Source organism: Rhinolophus sinicus, chromosome 7 (genome assembly GCF_057876585.1).
Source record: "Rhinolophus sinicus isolate RSI-liver-muscle chromosome 7, RSI-T2T, whole genome shotgun sequence".
NCBI classification, from domain to species: Eukaryota; Metazoa; Chordata; class Mammalia; order Chiroptera; family Rhinolophidae; genus Rhinolophus; species Rhinolophus sinicus.
In genome coordinates, this window is record NC_142507.1 from 21,236,383 (window position 1) to 21,259,459 (window position 23,077).

The window sequence follows — 23,077 nt, forward strand, 5'->3', positions numbered from 1 at the left end:
CTTTCTCCCTCCCCAAAATAGTCTTCTGTCCAGCGATTTCAGAATGCCATTAATACTTATAAAACCTTTGAAGTTTATCTTACATTTTTATTGTATTTTGGCTCAAGACTGTTACATTGACTAGTAGTCAGATTTAGGCTATATGTTTAAAATAAATGAGTTTTTAAGATCTTGACTAGTTGCCACTATGACAAACCAAATACTAATATCAATAAATTCAATTTCTGTAAAAGTGAAGGCAAAGTATTTCTTCCAGTTATTTTAGACCATTGAGTTAATCAGGTTGTTTGGACACTTCAAGTTATGATTCTTGTCAACCTAAATAAAAGTGCTGGTGTTGCGGGGTTTTTTTCTCTCACAAAAGGTGATATAAAACCTTCTTTGGGTTTGGGTTTGACATTAACTAGCTACTTGTCTGAATTAGAAAATGCACTCTCAGTGCACAAGTATAAAATCTGTAATTCCTTAGAGAGTCCTCTTTAGATAGGGCACAGCACAATGTCTAATTTGAATTTGTTTGATCGAGCTTTTTTAATGCCTTAAAAATACTACCCATTGAACATCCTTTTTCTGAAGCTATAATTAAATTATACCAATTTATAGAAATAATCTAAGGATATTGTATATTCAAAATCTTTATTTCAGTTAGAATTACAGAAACCTCATAGACTGAGTTTCTTATTTGAAATTTATATGCCTAATTTTGCTATTTGAAATTCTATAAGGAATTTAGCTACTGTGGAAGATGATTTATAAATGTGTGCTAATACTGATAAAATTGTATATCTATATATTTATTATAACCAAAATATTTTAATAAGCAGACATCTTATAGCTAAATAAGTTACTGAATTTGCTTTTATCAATATAGTTAAAAATTTTTAAGGATGCTCTGTATTTTAATGTTATACAAAGGTGGGAGATTTTTCCTTCATTTTTAACAGAATCCTAGTTGTTGCTGTATATTTTTAGGTTTGGTATTCTGGAAAATTTATTTCTCAGAATTAAATTGTTATTTGCTAAATTAAATGTAAAATGCCTATCTTTGAGATTTGAAAAGCCAGATAACTGAAATGTGTCTATAACTGTCTTTGAAATTTTGTTTCAATAATCATTCGGCTCTTGAGCTGTGTAATCAAAATATTGATTCCTTCTAGGAATGCATTAATATTTTTTATTTACAATACTATTCTTTGGAAAATTAAGATATATGAAAAATTACCTGTTATTCTCTCCCTCTCTCTCTCTCTCTCTCTCTCTCTCCCCCTCTCTCTCTCTCTCTCTCTCTCTCTCAAGAAAAAGGAAAAAAAAGTTTTACTGAATAACTTTACTTACACTGCCTGTAATACTTGTTATTTTTGATGTGTTTCCAAATGTGTAAGAGATCAATATAAATTTTTTTCTCTTTATATTGATAACATTTTAGATTCTTTAGTTATTTGAGTGAGGGAAGAGTTTCAAAAGAAGTAAAGGACAACTGAATTTGTTCAACAAAGATAGTGAATATGTTAAAGGTAAAAGGGCTATAAATTGTCCCTTGAGCTATTTTTCAAATGTTTTAAGAACCTGATAAACACCTTTTCTGAAAAATGGAATACTTTCAAAATAGATCAGCCACAGCAAAAAACCAAAAGTGGACCTTCAATTTTTTCTAATTTTAAGAGGAATTAATGTAGGCAGCATATTTAATCAATTAGTAAGTATTTAGGTAGCCTTGGAAAAGTATTTACAAATAAGTTAAATGTGAGAGCAGGGTACATCAAATTGATGGACTGTAAAGTTAACTATGATTTTAGATTCAGGCATGGGAATCTTTTCCATTTTACAATAATACCACTTTGAAGGTAACTAATTTTTACTTCTTGTATTTTTTTTGCCTCATTTTTTTTGAAATGCCTGAACCTGACATCTACTGTGTTACTGCTTTTCATTTATAACAGGACAACTTTTACAGTTCATTAACAAATTTAATTTTCAAATATAATTTAAGAAATTAAATGAAAAATGTTAGATCTTATTTTATTAAAGTATTGGTGTACAGTTATTAACATTTGCATTTATGAGAAGTATACATGAATGAAAGCCTAGTAGAAATTATTACAGAGGAATAATTTGATTTTGATTTTTGAATCGCTTGGCCTGCTGCCCAGAGATTTGCATTCTCAATGTGTACACCTGTCCCTGCCTCCTCTTTCCAGGGTGGTATTGACAAGTATATGATGATGTGGAACTACCAAAGGTGCTTTGGTATTTTTGTTTTCTGATTTTGTTTGTGATTTTGTGTTTGTTGTTGTTAAGGTGCGGAAGTTTTTGGTGTTTGTTAATGTTTATCAGAAAACAAAAACCCATTTTTATAAAAATATCTCATGTTTAAAAGTGAGGTGGTGTGATACTGCATGAAAATTGTTAGTATTTAAAAGTCCCTGGATGTCTAATAAACAGAGTTACTGCAGGATGATGGTATTAAAACTAACCACAGTGTGTGTTGGGAATTTGAGATGACTGCATAAGAAATATGTGTGTGTATGTAGAATGAGTGAACTTAGCAGTTACATCCTAGGTCAATAGGATAAGCAATTTGCTGAAAATGTTTCCTTGCATTTTTTTGTGAGAACTATTTCTAAAAACATAGAAAACCTAAAATGTGAAGGTGGTAGAAAGCAAAAATGTTCTTTTTTGATGCCTTTTAAAAGTAAGAGTTTTATGTTATGAAAGTGTATAACAAGAACATAAGTATGGACTAAAATTCCCAGCATTGATGGGAAACAACCAGGTAGATGAGAATTTCAGAATAAAATTAAAATGTTGAATTAAAAATTTTGACTTATGTGAATAAAGAATAACTAACTACAAAGCAAAGATAATAAACTTACCCCCCAAAATGAGAGTGATAATTGGGGGAATCTGTAAGAGAATATTTTTAATACAGATTGCTCGTTTTATGATAACCTTTCAAAAATCGATTCCCCCAAAGGCTTTCCTCTATCTATTCTTAGATTTGAATTAAACTAAATTGAATTCTAAGACGAATTTGTAGTGTATTTAGAATTCTTTATTTTTAAATAAGAAAAATTGTTTTCTGCTATTTTTAAGAGATTTTAAAGATTATTTTAAATGTGTACCTAAGTGAAGTGTTCTGAAAAATCTTAGAAGTTATTGAAAATTGTTTTTTTCATTCTTCATCAGAAAGTTTAAAACTTTTTGTTAAGTTAATGAAATAAATTTTAAAACCTTAGTCTATGAAGAGTGTACTTTGTGGACTTTTTTAGGGCAAATTAAAGTCGTTTCTTACAGACTTAATAATATTTAAAAAGCTTTTCACAGGTAAAAATAAAAACATTCACCAACAAAGTTCTTAATTTCTGGAATGTTTTTAGGTGTATGCTGACGATAAAAGGAATTTTCTTTCTCATTTATTTATTAATTAGCAATTGAATTTCTGAAGGAGAATCTAGACCTATTATACTGTTATGTCAGAGATTAGAAGTTTCCTTTAGTACTAGATAATATTTTGAGGGTAGAGGAGGCATCCTTTCTTAAAGAGAGACCGAATCCTCTACAAATTGTGAATGATCTGCCATTACAGAGTCTTAAACTCTTTTTTGAGAGACTCATTTTAGATTTTCAAATATTAACTATTTGACTTATTGTCTCAAAATACTGTAATTACACATGTGCATATTGATTATTTATGATATCCTATCTTTTAGTTTCTGAATATGGAAATACTCTCAGATTAAATGCTACAACTAAAGGGCTGCCATTGACTCTTAAAAAAAATTGTATCTTTTTAACCAATAGTTAGACATTAGAGCCTTTGCTTTTGTGATATATTTTTTTAGAAACTGTTAAACTAGAAACCAATTAAAGAATGAGGAATTTTGCCCCTTTGCCTAAAAGACAACATTAGAAAATGTTTAAGTCAATTTTGTTCACTTGAAGATACATTAGTAAAAAGTTGATTGAATTGTTCTTAATCAGGAGAATTTTAAGAAATTGAACCTGAAAGCTTAAGGTAGTCCAAATGTGCAGGTACAAAATAGCACCAGTTGAATTTTAGTCTGCTAGATTTTCTCAATAACTTGATTTTATTTCCTTGTATTGTCTTAATGCTGGAATTACATAGAGCCTACGTCACTTTTCATCACACCCTAAAAGGGTTATAATAATAGATTTTATTTTCATCAACTTTAGGCAATGAAATGAAAGTATTGTTTTATATAAGAGTACATTCCCTTCTTAAGCTACTTTTTGCATTTCCTAAATATAATTATTTTACCTGTTCCAATTCCAAAGAAGAGAAATTAGGTCCTTTACAACTAAATTTGTTCTAAATTTGCAGTTTATAGGAGAGCTGTCACTTTATATATTTGGATAAGATCTATTATAACCTTAAAAAAAATATTAATATGACCAGCATATCTGATTATAAGCTATATCTCAAACATGAATTTGCTTTCCTTGTACTTTTAAAATTACTTTTTCTAAATAAATCTGAGAAAATGTTTTTCATGTATTTTTCTAATTTGTTACTGAGGTAATTTAATTGAGTAAAATTTCAATCTCAGTTATGTTTCTTTTCTAATATTAATAGTATTTTATTTGAAAATCACTATTCAAATACATAGGGTTTCAGCACTAAAATAGAACTAGACATACAATAAAATAGGTAGCTTAATTACACCAAGAGAGGTGGAAGCAGCCCTAGTAGTTCTTACTTGGAAAGTAAGTTCTTACTTGGAAAGTTTAAAATGTTTCAAAGAAGGAAAGTGCCTATGAGTCTATGGCACACCTCTGACAGCAGTTAGTGATGTTTTATGCTTTTCTTTTTCTGCTTCATAAAACTTGAGCATCCTCAGAGCTACTGTCATGCAAACAAATAACTGATATAACTATGCCCTGTGTAAAGTACATGTATCAGGTTTAGCTTTTAATGTAATTTGCTTTACTTTACGTTTAAGGAAAAGTTATAAGACAAATATTCATACATCACATTTTAAAAGATATTACATGTAAAATATATTATAATCATTTACCCAAATCAAAATGAAAGTAAACTATCAAGTAATAGATTTAATTAGACATAGAATGGAAGTTTTAAACATTTAATTGGATAACTTGATGTGCTGTGAAATACAGGGAATTTTAACGGAAAGTTGTTTTTGTCCCTGAATCTATTTTTGTATGCCTAGAAATTTGTAAACAAAGTGAATAAATATAAAAGTCTGGTAGTTTGTAGAAGTTCCTGAACATCTATCCTTTGACAATTAATGAAAATCTAGGTTTCAAATATATGGGCAAAATTTCTTCAAAAATCATAATTATTTTGAGTTATTTTTCAAAGAAAAATGGTGATGAACGGGTTAGTTCTGTTTTAATCCATATCAGTTAAATATCTATCGTATTTGAAATTTTTAATCATTGAGCATTTAATACTCTTAGGGATATTTTAGTTTTTTTAAACAGTGTTACAGATGTTTTCCTTAAAAGCTGTTCTTTTTAGACATTATAACCTGCTTAAGACAATTATTATAAACTTTAACTGCTTTTATTTAATAAGAGCATTCCTATTCCCAAGATTCTGTTATTCTTTTTAAAAATTTCTATCTTTTCATTATAGCTCGGGTTATATTTTTAAATATATACTAGAGATCCAATTGCTCTACTTAAACATTGGGTCTGATGTAGTACTTAAATTTAATTATGCTCAGTTCACCTTTTATCAGCCAGTGCAGGAAGAGAGAAAGCAATTGGTTTTAAGAGAGGTGCAACTGATCACATTCAGAGGCTGACTCATAAGAGGTTTTCCAAAATGCATGATAGTTCTGCCAGAATTAAAAGGAATTTCTTAGGAATACCCGTGTGTCTAAGAAATATATTCATAATCAGATTTTAGGCACATTTGTATGCCTGCATTGGCCATTCCAAGTGTTCTGCTGTTTGCTCGTATTTTGTTCTCAGTGCTGCCACCCTGTGTATGGCAGTGCCTGAGTACTGAATGCACTAATTTCTGTGCTTTTTATCAAGCGATGACATCCAAAACCACTTCTGGAAAATAAGCACACATATTACAATAGATTTAAAAGATATTTGGGTATACTCTGCTTCTTTGTCTAATGTACTAAATCTCGATTTTTAAGTTACACTGTTCAGAAATATGGCATTCCACTGCCCAAAATGAAATTTGGGGATTTTAAAGGTAAAATAGCTTTATCTGTTTCGTCTGCCACTTCACTAAAATAAAGTAGAATTGGACAAGCATTTTAAATATAGCTTGAAATTGATCAAAAAGGAATGTGGAGATTCTGGTCCTTTAAAGATGAGAGCTATTACAAGATTTTTTATTTTAGCCAAGTTTTAGTTAAAAGTTCTTTCTATAAAAGCAAAACCAAAAATAAGCACAAAAAAGTGACTGTTTCTGTTTAAAAGAAAAAGAAACTTAACTTGATTGGTTAAATTACTCCCTGAATCATTAGCCAACATGACTTTCAAATTATATCACCCAAAATATTTTGAGTATTAACACTGTGCGTCAGCCATAAAATACTTTGGCTGGATAGCAGTCTTTGCTTTTTAATCTATATTACCTCATTAAATTCTCACAGCAATCTTGTCAGATAGGAAGTAGAAGAATAATGTGTATGCAAGGAGTAATGATTTCAGAAACTGGAATTCTGTTACATAAGTAAGTCTTTAGAATGAACAGGCCATAGCAGCTAATTATTATACATTAATTTGCTACTGTAAACTTAAATTTTATCCATATTGAAGTTAATATATTTATTTTAAAAACAATTTAGTGTAAAAATAAAATTTTCAGTCATAAAGTTGACATTGAGTAACTCAAGTTAAAAGGTGCTGCTTGTCTCCTTATTTTTCAGCTATACATAAGGAATTGGGGAAAATTTATAAACTTACTAAGTTAAAGGAGATTTTTAAGATTATAAACCTAAACTTTGTTTTACAGGATTTAAGGATCTTAAATAGGTACAGTTTTATCAGTTTTTGCTTTAAAAGAAATTTATAACAAAGCCATCTGATTTTAGAATAATGAGCATCTTTTTGAATTTTTGTGTGGATTCAGTCAAATAAACAGTATAATTTTGCATTGTGACAATTGAAAATATTATTTAGTTTGTTTAATTTTTAGATGTTAGGCTTCCAAGATAGAAGTGTCACTGATAATCTTACCACTAATTGAAATAATTCAGTACAATATATCGTATCATCCCAATCACTCCACACAATTCCAAGTTAAGTTCAGAAGCTCTATTTTGTTATTCATGTGCTTCTCTCTATAGGTTTAGGGGATTTAGAGACACACCCCACCTTTGACGGTAGCTATCCCTTTGACCACAGTTCCTTTGTCCAGTTTTTTTGCACTGCTCTTCTCACATTCCTATCCACTTCTTAGCTGTTCTTTAAGTCCCATATTTTTGAAGTTTTTTTAATTCTTACTCCAAATGGGAGCCAGAAGTGGGGAGAGAACTTCCTGCCCCTATAAGGGTCCTTGTATTCGCCTTCTACTTTTTCCTTGTCTTTCTTTTATGGCTTTTGGAAGATGGGTTGATCTATGAAAGACGTCACAAAGCTGTGTTTTTTTAAATGCCAAATGAATGTTACAAACAGTGAAAACTATAGGTATTCAAGGAAAGGAGAGGTGGGACCTGAGGTGGACTTTGAACAAGGTGTGTGTTAGGAATAGACAGAAAGAAGGAGGACGAATGAAACGAATGGTGAAATGAATGGTTTCAGCTGAGCCAGAAATGTGTTTATTGTCCATGGCCACCAAGAAGACCAGTCTGACTAGAGAGGATGGTTTGTTAGGGAGCAGTGCAAGGTAAGACTAGAAAGGTATTCTAAGGCCTCATTATGAACAACCTTGATTGGCCAGCCCGAAGAGTTTGCACTCTGTGCTGTAGCTTTTTGAGCAGGTGGGGATGAGTTAGAGAAATTAAGTCAAGTCAGAATCCAGAATAAATTGAGCCCATGGGTAGGAGAGTGGACTTACAGAAATGTTAATATAATCCAGATTTAAAGTGGTGGTCCACTGCTCTGCAGATAACTCAGATCTTATCACTAGGCTCATTTTCAAGCTGTCACTATCAAGTTTAGATACACAGCAGGTCCTTGAATAGCATCTTTTCTTTCAGTGTCATTTTGTTATTACATTGATTAGTTGCCACAGGAACTTAGCTCTTGTTTATACAATTAGCATATAGTAAAATTGGTTTCCTTATATGTCATCTCGCTTAAAAGTTGCAGAACCTGTTGCTGAGGCTAAGTGAGGATGTACTGTACATTTTCAAGGGCCTCTTTGCCATAGTCATCTGGATGAACCATTTCAAACTTTCAACATCCCTAAAATTAGCAATTCAGACTTAAGTAATTTTATCAATGGTCCCATCGTTCTTTCAGGCCCACCGTCATGAAACTGCCTTTTCTATTATTCAGTTGGAACTTCTGTTGTAGGTTTAGTACTTCTACCGTTTCCCCGAAAATAAGACCTAGGGGTAGACAGCTCTAATGCGTCTTTTGGAGCAAAAATTAATATAAGACCTGGTCTTACTTTACTATAGTATAAGACCAGGTATAATATAATATAATATAATACCGGATCTTATATTAATTTTTGCTCCAAAAGATGCATTAGAGCTGATGGTCTGGCTAGGTCTTATTTTCAGGGAAACACGGTAGTATAGAGGCCTAAACGAACTGGGCACAGAGGAAAGAGCAGTTTATACCAGTAGGTGACTGATTCACAGAGGAAGGTGGTCCTAGAGCAGGGAATGGGAGGGGAAAGCTAAGAGCAAGGAAAGGATAACCAGCCTTGTCCTGTGGCACATGCTGGGTCCTCTTCTGTAGCTGGAGAATAAAGTGTCAGTCAGGAGTGAGCAGAATGATAGTAGATAAGGCTAGAAAGGGAGAGTGGGGCCAGGATGTTTTGGATCTTGATTACCACACTGAAGGGTTTTCATGCTGTTGCGAGAGGGACCCACTGAAAGTCAAAATTGGGTCTTCAGTGATGTAAAGCCATTTTTTTAACTGTGTCTCTATTCTCAGTCCCTTTATCTCAGTCCTCTGATCACTGATCCTCAGCACTTGGTTGAGTCTCAGGGAGAGTTGGTCTGGTTGGGGAGACTGGGCCCCGTGGCCTCAAGAGGCATTCATCATCAGGGCTGCTGGAGCCAACCCGGTTACTCTGGCCCACTCACCCCTCCCGTCCAGGTACCGCCCAGCTCTTCCTCTCTGCTGCAAAGTGTGCTTCAATCTTCTGCCTCTATGAAGGAAAAACAATATTATAGAAGACCTTTGCCATCATCCCACCTCCTCCTCAAGTATCTTTCTTCCCATCAGTGCTAACTTCCTTGAAACAGTCTCTGTTGCTTTCGTCTCCTTTTCCTCTTTAACCCATCCTAACCATCATTTTCTGTTTGAAGAGAATACCCATCAGTAGCCCGCTTCCCTGCTCCCCCTGCCTCCCTATCCCATACCAAACCTAGTGGCATCTTTTCCATTTTATCCCCAGTTATCTTTACTGCAATACTTGACACATTTCTGAAAACGCCCTCCTCTCCTGTCTCCTGGCCTTGCTGTTCCTTCCAGCACCTCCTTTGATGGCACCTGTTTGTCCACATGTCTCTAAAGACCAGCAGTTTGGCCTTTCCCAGAGCACTACTTCTCCTCTCCAGTGTACGCTTTCCGTGAACACTTACCTCTCCTGCGGTCTCTCTGCTTTGCAGCTTTGTGGTCAGAAAACCTTCGGCCTCACCCCCTCCTGGGCCTCCAGGCCTGTTTATGTACGCAAACATCTCCACATCTGTATACAGGACACCTTTCCTTCCATCTCTTATTCAGAATGCCTTTCAGGGTCAGGTACTGTGCCAGACACTAAGCCAGATGCCACCCTCATTGAGCAAAGGAGACATACTGCTGTTGATCCATCACTGGGGACCTAAGGAGGCTGCTTAGCTTCTGCTGAGCACTGTTACCCACTTCTCTGGAACAGCAGTATCACCTGCTGTGATAAAGGCTTACTCTGCTTTCTGTCCACACACTTCCATATAGTGACTCCTAACCCTCCTGGCGTATGGTGCTTACCTCCCATTCGCAGAGGTAGAAGGCGAGACTCAGAGAAGATAGGTGACTAAGTATTAAATGAGGTGTGGTGCATGAAAAAAATTTCAGTATAGAACCTGGTTCATGTAAGAACTTACATAGTTTTTGTTTTCTAAACAACCCCATCCACTCTATGAAATTCTAGCTAATGATAATAGTTATCTCGTAGAACTAAAATCTAAGAGTCTAATATTCTAGTAATAGACTACCGTGTTTTCCCGAAAATAAGACCTAGCTGGACAATCAGCTCTAATGTGTCTTTTGGAGCAAAAATTACTGTAAGACCCAGTCTTATTTTACTATATGACCTTATTTTACTATCAAGTCTTATATTAACTTTTGCTCCAAATGACGCATTAGAGCTGATTGTCCAGCTAGGTCTTATTTTCGGGGAAACATGGTATTAACCTATTATTATTTCCTTTTATTAATATTTACTCTAATATTTAATAGAATAGAAATATGTAATATTTATGTTGTAATAACACTAATCTATTAATAGCTAATAATCTAATAAGGATTCTACTTAGAATCTGTAATAGACATTAGGTATCTTTGCCCTAAGTTCACTGAGAAAACGGAGTATCAGATTCAACTGTCTGTTTCCCACTGACCACCAACCTTATTTGTCCCCAACCTCTTCTTTTCTTAGCTGCTAAGAAGCTTTGTGCTCCTGCCCTAGGCGCACCATCTCTTTTCCTGTCCCATTCAATATGGAAATTGTGGCTCCTTTTATTCAGCCAGTGGAGATGTGCACTATTCTCCAGGCCAAGATGGTTTGAAGCCTTCTCTTGACTCTGCCACCTCCATCCAGCCATCCTCTTTCTCCTACAGACTTTTGTGTCCTCACCTCTTCCTAAACCTCGCCAGTTTGGGCAATCTCTCTCGCTCTCGCTCTCGCTCTCTCGCTCTCTCACTTGCTCTCTCACTCTCTCGCTCTCTCTCCCCCCCCCCACATCCATACCCATATCTTCTCCTGCAGACTATTTCCATGCAGAATTGTTTCATATCATTTGTATGTTTTTGGTGTAGACTCTTTAAAAGTATAATCACAATTATCACACCCCAAATGAACAATCATTTCTTAATATCAAATATTTAGTGTTCAAATTTCCATAATTGTATCTTAATTGTAACAATTTGCATGATCCAAATCCAGTAAGGCCTGTTATCTACAGTTAGTTGATATGTCTCTTAAGTTCTTTTTCACCTACAAATTGCCCCTTCCCTTTTTGTCTTCTTAAAATTTGTTTGTTGAAGAAATGTATTTTTTTAGTTTGGTTTGGTCCTGTGGAGTTTTTCACAAGTCTGTATTTTGCTAATTGCATCCCTGTAACATTGTTTGACATGCTCCTGTGGCCCCTCATTTTATGTAAGATTCAGTTTCTGTTTTTTGCCTCCAAACATGTTATAATGGCCTAGAAAGAAAAGTTGGAAAGATTGAATATGGAAGAAGTAAATACTCAGTTAAATGGTATAAGCAATAAAAATATGATCAATATAAATATAATAAATATATAATCTTGTTTCTGATGTAATATTAATGTTTGCATTATTAAAAATATGTTGACTACTAACAGGTATTTTCCTTCTAGTATTTTTTCTTTAAACCTATGTAATACTTTTGTAAACTGAATTGAGATCTTCTTTGTTGATTTTTTTTTTTTTTTTTTTTTTTTTTTTTAAGATTTTAATGAGGAAGGAGAATAGGACTTTATTGGGGAACGGTGTGTACTTCCAGGACTTTTTTTTTTTCCAAGTCAAGTTGTTGTCCTTTCAATCTTAGTTGTGGAGGGTGCCATTCAGCTTCAAGTTGTCCTTTCAGTCTTAGTTGTGGAGGGCGCAGCTCAGCTCCAGGTCCAGTTGCCGTTGCTAGTTGCAGGGGGCACAGCCCACCATCCCTTGTGGGAGTCGAACCGGAAACCTTGTGGTTGAGCCCACTGGCCCATGTGGGAATCGAACCGGCAGCCTTCGGAGTTAGAAGCATGGAGCTCTAACCGCCTGAGCTACCTGGCCGGCACGAGATCTTCATTTCGTAGCCCCTTTTTGGAAAAGCTGACACTGTATAAAGGTTATTTCTTGTGTATTTACATGTTACTTCTATTATACATCTTCCGCAAAAGCCGGAATACTTGGGGATGAGCACCACGGTTTATTTAGCATTCCCCCAGTTGTTGCTGTGTAGCTTGTTTCCAGTTTTTAAATAATAACTAAGGCAGTGTTGAATGGCCTTGAGCATAAATCTTTATGTGCATCTCAGGTTATTTTCTACAGATAATTTGTGAGGTGTGAAATTAGTGGACGAAAGGATAAATGCCTTCTTTTGTGTGGCAATTACATAGCCAGTTGTCCACCCGTAGTCACAGTAGTCCATGGGAGTGCCCATTTCCTGAACCCTCCCCAGAGTGGGCCATGGCCCCTTACACCTGGCTACTGTCTGTGCTTTTTCACTTCTCCTGTATGTGTTTAGCTTTCTATGCTTTCCCTTCCTAGCAATCACCTCTTGCTGCCATCATTACATTTGCCGTTGACACCTGGGTTGCTAATCTTTCCTGTAACCAAAATCTCCGTAACGCAATTTGTTGTAATTTTGCCTGAAGGATTGGCACTGGGAGGGAGAACGTGTGGATTTGTAACATCTGCTTTAGCTTTTCAGAACCTGTGCTCCTCCTTTCTGTTCTTCCCCTATATTTTATTTTATTGATTTTTTTTAAAGGCGCAGCTCACAGTGGCCCATGCAGGGATCGAACCCAGCAACCTTGGTGTTACCAGCGCCACGCTCTAACCAACTGAGCAAACCAGCCACCCCGTGTTCTTCCCCTGTGTTTCAGATCAGTGACATTGCAAGATAAGTGAAAGATCACATTCTATTACCGTGTTTCCCCCAAAATAAGACCGGGTCTTATATGCATTTTTGCTCCAAAAGACACATTAGGGCTTATGTTCAGGGGATGTCATCCTGAAAAATCATGCTGGGGTTATTTTCTGGTTAGGTCTTATTTTCGGGGAAACATGGTAATGCTACAAGTTCATGATAAGGTGAGAGGAAAAACCCAAATTCTGAATTAATTGGAATTTACAAAGCAAGTAAACTTAGGGAACAATAATTTATATTACCCAATAATTCATTTTTAAAAAAATAAGGATTTGAATTAGCACCTCTTTTGGTACTTTTAAGTATTAATTATCTGGGGGATGTCAGTTGAGAAATCTGAAATATTAGGAATATTCAGAAGTCATAATCAAGTTTCTCGTAAATTATAATGCACAATAAAAATGCCTCATATTTGCATAATATTTTGCAGCATGTCATTGAGGCTTGGGAACTACTCACCTCTGTGAATTTGAACCCTAATATGAGCCTTGCTGACCACAGTTTCGTGTCCTTTAACCACAGTTACTCCCTTGCCATACTGATTCTATTCTTTCATGGTTGACGTTTCCAGCCGCTCCTTCTCTCTTGGTCTTTCCATTCCCTTCTGGTTTCAGTTGCTCCCTGCCACCAGGCTAGCTCTTGCTAAGGCTCTAAAACGTTCCACTCCATCAGCTACCCTCTGTACCACCTTCCTACTCCCAACCCTGGAAGAATTCTCTCCCCTTGCTTTTTCTTTTCTTGGGCTTCCAGGTGACTGGGTGACAGTCATGTTACAGGGTGGTTTAGAAGTAGCATGTGTAAAGTAGGCCTGAAGGAATAGCTTGAGTCCGAGGCCTGTTGTGATTTGGTCCCCATTTATTCTTCAGCTCTGCCTTGGGAATATTCCTTCTTTCCCCCTCCACACCCGATAGCACCAAACTACGTAAGTCCCTCAGGCGTGTCAGTCTGGGATTCATATGCCTGCCCTAGCTCATGCCATTTCCTCTGCTAGAATGTTCTTAAACCTCCTTTTGGCCAGTTGGTCGAAGCCTGTTCATCCTTGAAAACTGCTCAGGTGTCTCCTGCTCTGTGAAGCCGCATTAATTACTGTCTCCTGTGTTCTCCACCTGTGCCTTGCAGTCTGGTTCAGCCTTGGCACACTCTGTCCTCCTGTATCTCTGTGTGCTCTGGGTCTCATCCCTGCTAATCCATTATCCTTTTTCTCTCAGCCTCTCCTTCCCTACCTTGTCCATCCTGTCAGCATGTAAACACTCAAACCTCTGCCATCTTGAAAACAAACAAACAGTAACAAAGCTCCCCCTTTTCTGTACCTTCCCCTCCAGCTAGTACCATTTCTCCAAAGAGTGATGTGTACTTAGAGCTCAGATTTCTCACACGGCAGTCCTTCGTCACCTTCAGCCTTGCATTCTGGTTCTCCAACCCCTAAAATAGTGCTCCCAAGATTACTAAAAACCTACATGCTGCTAAATCAAAAGGGAATAGGATTTAGTGTTATCTTGACCACTGTCCCCATGAAACCTCTTCCTTTTGTTTCTATGATAGTACAGCTTCCTGGTTTTCCTCCTACTCAGTGATGTTCCTTCTGCCCTTCTGGCCATCCTCTTCTGGCCATTTTGTAAGTGGTACAGTTCCTCCTTTTGCCCCCTCTCCACGCTCCTTCTCCCAAATACCTGTGTGTTGTAAGTTGGCCCCCATGTCTCTGCCACAGGCCATCTTCCCCTCCGGTCCTTACCCTGCTCTTCCAAACGTTTGCCTGTTCTTCCTCATCTGCTAAATAGGCTGCCATTCAAGGTCTTCATATTACTGGCTGTTCCTTAACATTAATGCTGATCACAGTGGTATGTGCTTTACATACAATATCACTTATTCCTCACAACAACCCCGTAGGGTTTAATTGTCTCACTTTTAAACTGTGGAAACACAAGCTGCAAAAAGGTAAGGCCACACAGCTAGTCTACATGACCCCCGTAATCACCAGACAGGATCACGTCTACAAACAGAACTACCTTTTTATCCCTCTGCTGTTCAACATCCTAAAGCAGAGGCCCTTTCGCAGCTTCCTAGGCTGCTCCCAGCCCTGCGTTTCGACAGCCTCTTTTCCTTAAGGCACGGGCAGGCTCCAGTCAAGGAAATAACTGCTCCTGCTGTAGCCCACACACGCTCAGGCCCTGCTCGTCTGGGCGGCTCCTCCCCCCTGGGCTGTACTCCCCACCTCCCAGCCCCATGGACAGGGCCACAGCTTACCTCTCTCTGTTCACTCAGTTTAGCTGGCTTTTCTTTCCCAAATTCTCATCTCCAGAGGTTGAAAAAAATATTTCTGTGAATCCCCATTGTTCCTAAACTGTACTTATTTTATAGCATTTTCTACCTTCTATTTTATGTTATGAGTAATTTTAAGTATCCTTTTGGGATACCTCCTGTACTAGATAACACACTCTGATGGGAGCACTGATAAATTTTGGTGTTTTCCATGGTACCTTGATGGTTAAATAATAGAGATTGATTTATCAGCCCATTCTTAGAGCCTCTGTGCAGGTAGGGGGACTCTACTGGTGTATTGAAGAAGAGGAACTTTCTAGGTATGACCACAAGATGGCACAGTGACTGCAGCGTCCTGGGATCTGTGAGGGTGGGCCAAGTCAAGAAAGAGAACAAGGTGTTCTTAGTTGCCGAATTACTCAAGGGAAATCCAAGAGAATTTTCAAATTTAAAGTATTCAGTCAATTTGTAATCATTCACAAAAGTAATCAGGTAGGTTGGACAACTGTTTTCTTCTACAAATCCATTTGCCCAACAGAATAGATAGCTTCCCTGCTTCCTTCTTCTTCCTTTCATTCAACAAATATTTGAGTACCTCCTTTGTATGTCCACTCTTCTAGGTATTAGGGATACAGAAACGGACCATAAAAGGCAAGATCTCTGCCCTGATGGAGCTTATTTATGGCCTTCAGTGGGACGGACCCCACTGAGGATATTGGAGACAGACCCAAGAGTTTCTTTGCTGTTTTTGTGACTCTTGCAGTCACTTTTTCCCCTCTCCCCCAGCATGGATTTATCCATAGCTTCATATTATCCAAATGAGTTTTGGTTTAAAAAGCAAAAGGACCACCAGTCAGTGTACTGCTGTGACTAATTTTTGTTTCAGCCATGATTTTCTGTGGCCTTCTGCTTTACTTTCCAGTTATCCTACTTAATTAGGAATCAACTGTGTTCTTGTCACAGTTAAAGATACTTACGTTCAGAAATGCCAAAAAGCACGTCCAATATTGTATAGGTAAATACGTGGAAAAATACATACTGAAGTCTCTATCATTTCTTACATTATAATCAAGATAAATGCAATAAAAAAAATTAAAAGACAACAAGCAAGTCCAGTGTTGTGGCAGGTACCTACAGATAAATTTGACATACACTGTGTTGTTGCTAAAGGTAACTTGTTGACAAGGTGAACCTAATGTAAATTAGTTAAAATTATATCTAGTGTTTAGAAATATTTCTTCTGCAAAGGGTAAGCAAGGATGTAAAAATAATAGAAGTGTAATCATTTAGAAACCTCAAAAATCACACATTGCCTGTTTAAAAACTATGAAAAATTACTGTCTTTTAGAGCAGCCCTTGTGTGGTATGAGTCTTAGTTGAGTACTCATGTTTTTGCAGCATTGGCTCCCTGTCTCCTCCCTGTGCCTTCCCTCTCTACCTCATCCCTCCCCAGCTGGCTCTGCAAGACAGGATTCAGTTCCACACCCCTTCTGCCAACCCTTGCTTCAGTTTAAGGAGGATAAGTGTGGGGATTAAGAGGCTACGTGAAAGAGACATTCCCATGTTGTGGGATTCACAGTGTGGAATTTGGTGTACTGTGTACTTCGATAGAGTACATTTCCCCCCCTACTGTGTAGCTGTTTCCTCTGATTTTTCAGTAATCTTGATATTTTCACAGGTACGTTATAATCTTTTACCATAGTTAAGAGGCAGGCAGACGGTCAGTCCATGCCTGGGTGGTCAGTAATCATACAATACCCAAATTACCATTCAATTCAACATGCAAAATTACTGCTGCCTCCACATGGATCAGCTATTTTTTTTGTTTGTTTGTTTTTTTCTTTTCTTCCACCTCCCCGCAGACTCCAGTTCAAGCCGTTGTTTCTCAGTCTACTTGTGTAGGACCAGTTCGCTGGCCCAGCTGGTATTAGGAGACTTGCACTCCCCCTGGCTGAGGCAGTCGGTTGCCGGTCGTCGGTTGGCCGCACACAGCAGCTCTCGCCGGCTGCCGGCCACTCACGCTGGCTGCTGGCCACTCATGGTAGCACATGGTAGCCCACAGCAGCCCACGGCTGCTCAGGCTGGCTGCCAGCCACACACGCTGGCCACTGGCCACTCCTGGTAGCACTCAGCAGCCTGTGGCATGCCACGGCCCCTCACAGCAGCCCATGGCTGCTCACGCTGGCTGCCAGCCACTCACGCTGGCCACTGGCCACTCCTGGCAGCACTCAGCAGCCTGTGGCAGCCCACGGCCCCTCACAGCAGCCCACATCAACCTCTGGCTGCTCACAGCAACCCAGCTCCAGGGAGAGCCGTTGTTCACAATCTTAGATGTAGAGAGCGCAGGTCACTGGCCCATGTGGGAATGGAACCAGTGACCACAGCATTAGGAGCATGGCACTCCAACCACCTGAGCCACCGGGCCTACCCAGATCGGCTTTATTTTAGCTGTGATTTGGGATTATCTGTGACCGTGACCACCATAAAATTTCGGGTATACCCCATCTATGTCACAGAGACAAGAGATCAGAAGTATACTACTTCACCACTTTTCATGTAAATCTTACATTACGTATGACTGCATAGTCTTCACATGGTGTAGTCCCAGTGTTTGTCCTTCAAAGATTCTGTTGGTTATGATTCTAAAAAAAGCCTGTGCCAGGAAAAAAACAGCAAACCTTATTTATAAGTGCACATCAGTCCATTTTGGAACTGCACTTATTTCTGAGTGACATGCAAAATATAATAGCTTTGCATTTTGAGCCCTCAGAACTATGCTAGAGATTTTACACATAACCTTGTTTATGCTAGCAATGATGTAAGGTAAGTATTTATTCCCATCCTGCAGAGGCAAACTCTAAAGAGAAATTAAATTGTCCAAAGCTACGCTGATGGTAAGGGTCAGACAGGATTCAAAACTCAGTTCTGATTCCCAAAAGACAGTCCCGTGCCTCTGTATCATTGTTCCCCTGTACTGCTCTAGACTCGGAATCCTTGTAAGGATTTGTGTTTTGAGGTGCTCTCCTGAGCAGGGTTTTAAAGGAGCAGTGTAAAGACGATTGCCAGAACTGTACTGGTTAAGATTATGGAAAGACCTTTCTGTAACACATCTCCTTACGAAAGTTGGGGTGGGGGGAGCAAACCAGGAATGTGTCCTGCAGTAGAGAAGGGGCCGCTCCAGGTCTTGGCTGAGGCTTCAAGAAAGAGGATCCTGAACCTCACGTCGACAGATTTAAACCCCTTTTTGTTAATTATCTGTCAGCGAACACTTCAAAGGTCTGAGTTTATGATGAAGGTCAAATTTCTTTTTAAAAATGCAAAGCTAAATAAAAATTGAAAAGAGAATCACCATTTAATTCTGCTTCAGAAATCAACAAAGGCACACAAAGATTGGTTGTTTTCTGAATAATCTAAACACATGGCTGGGGACAGGAGTGAGGGGAGCAAGTTATACAGGCACCTACAGGTGGGATAATTTGTAAATTATCAGAATTATTTTAAATTTGTCAGCCCTCGGTAGCATGACTCATACAAATTTCCTCCACCCATCTCCAGTCTCATAGATTCATTCTTTCTCTCCTTCTTGACTCCAAAAATAACAGATTACCTGAAGTTACCCAGACCCACCGTACAGCTTCTGACTCCCTTACCTGGAATTCCTGCCCATGCTTGGCTAACACTTAACTCATTCTTTTACCTTGGCTGGAGTGTTACTTGGTGTATTTTTTAAAATTAATCCAAGGCAGGTCTATCAATTAGCATGACACTATTTCTTTTTAAGGCTGCCACTAATTAACATACTTGAAAGGACTATACACAGCCTGAACTGAAACACTTCAGTGGGTACTTCCTTTGGTATTTGATAAATGGGTCTTATCCCCGAACTATTTATTATTTGTAGCTCTCAGTTCCAGTTAGAAGGTATTCCTGGAGCCTTTAAATCATGTAGTATGATGTGCTAGTCTCTAAAGCAACAGGTGAACTGCACTGACTTCCTCCAAGGGCGACAGCTGAGAATGTGGCTCTAAAAACTGCCTGGACACGTATCCTTTCTAGTGAGAGCTGAATGTGACTCTTACATTTAAGCCAATATTCCTCATCTTCCCCCCCCCCCCCCCCCCCCCCGTCTGAATGGGAAGGAAAGATTTGTCATTTTGAGTCATTGCCCTTATACAGGATTTTAGTTTATCAATTCGCAGAAAGTGGTTTTGGATTTTGTTTTGTTTTTTTTCCACGCAAACTTCAGTAAATTCATACGAAGATTTCTCATCCTTATTAATTTTGTTTTTCTCAATATGAACTTTGCTTTTTTATAGCTTTGAGTTATAATTGATATTTAGTAAACCGCACACATTTAAAGTGTACAATTTACCAAGTTGTGACATGTCTACATTCCTGAAACCATCACCACAGTCAACATAGTAAATATGTCCACCATTCCCAGAAGTTTGTTCATGTCCTTTTGTGAGTGTCCCTCCCCCTTCCCCCAGATAACCACTGAGCTGCTTTCTATCACTGCAGATTAGTTTGCATTTCCTAGAATTTTATATAAGTGAAATATGTATTTTTTTTGTTCGACTTCTTTCATTCAGGATAATTATTTTGAGGTTCATCCATGTTACAGTGTGTATCAGAAGTTCATACCTGAATCTGAATGGACATTTAGGTTGTATCTAGTTTTTTATTATTAAAAATAAAGCTGCTATGAATACAAGATGTACGAGACTTTGTATATAAGTTTTCATATCTCTTGGGTATATACATAGGTGTGAAATGGCTCTTTCATGTAGTAGGCACAGGCTTAACTTTCTAAGAAACTTTTCTAAAGTGACTGTACCATTTTTACTTTCTTGCAGTGATATGTGGTTCCATTTGCTTCACATCTCCACCAGCTGGTGCATAGTCAGGTGGTCAGTCTTTTTAATTTTAAGTCATTCTAGTGGGTTCATTGTGGTATTAATTTGTATTTCCCTAAGGACCAATGATGTTGAGCATCTTTTCATGTGCTTATTTGCCATCTGTATATCTTGAGATTTCTATTTAAATATTTTGCCTGTTTTTTAATTGGGTTTTCTTATTGTTGATTTTTGGAAGTTCTTTATATATATTCTGGCTACAAGTCCTGTATCAGATGCATGCTTTGCAAAGATTTTCTTCTAGACTTCTAGTGACTTGTTTTTTCATTCTCTTAACACTGTCTTTTGAAGAGCAGTTTTAAATTTTGATAAAATTCAATTTATCAGTCTGTTGTTTTATGGGCTGTACTTTCAGTGTTGTAGCCAAGGAATTTTTGACTAAATGTCACAAGGTTTTTTTCTGTTTTCTTCTATTATTTTTACAGTTTTAGGGTTTACATTTGTATCTATGAATCCACTTAAGAGTTAAGTTTCTATATGGTGTAAAGTATGGATCCAGGTTCTTTTTCTTTGTATATAGACAAACTTTTCCAGCACCGTTTATTTTAAAAAAACATACTTTTTGGTGAAATGATTTTTTTCTAATTATAAAAATGAAACACTTGTAAAATACAGAAGCGTATAAAGCCTATATCTTGCTATTTTTTAAATGTATAACTTACCCAGGTACATTGAAGGGTACTGGGGGTGTGGGGGGGGGGTGGAAGGTGAGTAGTTCTAAGTATGTGCTTTACAAAATTAGAATCATGGTGTATTCTATGTCCTACTTTTTAAAAATTTAGCATTTTATCAGTGTTTTCCATGTGATTTAATTCATATTTGTTAAGCACATTATTTTTAATGGCTGCATAGTCTATCATATAGACATATCATACTTTACTCCTTTTATTAGACATTATCAACTTTTAGTATTTTAAATCTTTTTACAAATTATTTTCAATTACGTATGACACACAATATTTGTTTCAGGTATACAACATAGTGATTAGACATTTATATAACTTACAAAGTGATCACCCAGTAAGTCTAGTACCCATCTGACACCATACACAATTATTACAATATTATTGACTGTATTCCCTATGAGTACTTTACATTCCTGTGACAATTTTTGTAAGTGGCAATTTGTACTTCTCAATACCTTTAAACACACTTAAATCTTTGTTTCTCCTTTCTTTTGGGGAGGGGAGCTTAAATTTTTAGAAAATATGAAATGAATTACCAGGTCAACATACACAAACATTTAAAAGGCTTTGATTACATATTTCCACACTGTGTTCCAGAAAAGTTTTAACAATTTATACCCCCACCAACAATAACTAAAAAATTTAATTCTTTATGGCAAGTTTTGTTTTTTGTGAAACTTTCAAGGATGCCCCGAACACCCCTCTCTTGTTCTCCATGTGGCCTTCTAATCTTCCCTTCTGTCTCCAGGGCAAGTACCCTGCTCCTCCCTCATTCTTAACAGATACATGACCCTCCTATTTGGCACTGGCAAGTTAAGCACACTCCTTGCCTCTTGGCCAAAAAACTTAACTAGGATGAATATATATCCCTCCTAGGTCAGTAAAGAAACCCCTGTTCTTATCTAAGACGAAAACCTCTCCCTTTTCTCTGGCTCCCATTTTGCCTTGTCTCCCAGAATGTTCCATTTCTTCCCTGCCTCTTTATCCTTAGCACATAAGGGTTCTCTTGTGTCTCCCACCTGGCATCCTGAGTTCCCCTTTAGCCACCACCCTACCTTTTTTCTCCTCTTTCAGTGCAAAACTCTTTGAAAGAAAGTATCCTCTTTCTGGAAGTCATTACCTTGTCACTTAACTGGTTATCCTCAATTTAGGTTCTCCCTTTCCCTCCTCCTCCATTCTCACTCCCACCCCCATCTCACCCCATGCCCTTTCTTGCTGAAGTTTGGTGTCTTTGTTCCTAAGGCATGAACTCTATGCAAGAAAGAGCGGGGGGGGGGGGGGGGGGGGGGGCACTTTTTCTTTCTCCTTGAAGCTCTGTCTCTGCCCCTCCCCCCTTTCGGGTACCCAGTTCCCTCTTACAGTGGGGTCGTTAGACTCCAACATGAGTGAGCCAGTAAATTAGTTTGAATCTGTCTGTTGAGTAAACTGTACAACTATCTTTGTCCACTATCCTATCTTCTTTATTGATGTTGTCAGGCATAAGTGGCCTTTTTTCTAGGAAATGCTTGTGTTTGCTGGTTTGCAGCTCTGCTCTGGACTGCTTCAGCACCCACCTCTTGTGTCTCATTTGAACACTTCTTTCTCCCCTCCCCTCTTTGCTTCTCTCCCCCACATCAAGTACTTGTTCTTGGTACTTCTGACCCATTCTGTGTTTTATAGTTGTGCCACTTCTCATCATTAGTACATGAGTGTACAATATCCCGTACACTAGGCTTCAGTGCACTTTGCTCATTTGAATCTTTACAATGTCAATAAATTACGCTACACTCCAGCCAGAGGGTCATAGAATCTATAATAATCCTCACTTCTAACCTATGAATTCTGATGACTAACTGGCATGCCCGCACATACCATCTTTTTCCTCCCTTCCTTTATTGTACATTCTTCAAAGCAAAAATCCATAGTATTCTTTTCCTTTTCTGAGCCTCTGTGGTACTTGCTTATACCATATAATAATTGTTTTTACTATTGATTTGTCACTCTAATCCTGCTTTATGGCACTTTCATATTATTTAACAGTCATATTGTTTAGCTTGACATAAGATATCTATCCAGGAGCTGCAACTAGCTTGTATGAGTATGCTCCTAGAGAACAGGGGCCATGTCTGTTTGCATCCCCAGTAATTCAGATTGAAGCTATATGTAATAGGTGTTAATAATATTTATTATGTAATGTCAACTATCTTAATAGAGTGGTAGCCCTGTATAATTGTGCATTGACT

General features: G+C 37.6%; 1 protein-coding gene across 5 annotated transcripts in view; it reads left to right on the forward strand.

Moving 5' to 3' along the window:
- The window catches only part of PLAG1 (PLAG1 zinc finger), a 44,588-nt gene that overhangs the window by 3,025 nt on the left and 18,486 nt on the right, over window positions 1–23,077 (forward strand). The window lies entirely within an intron of this gene.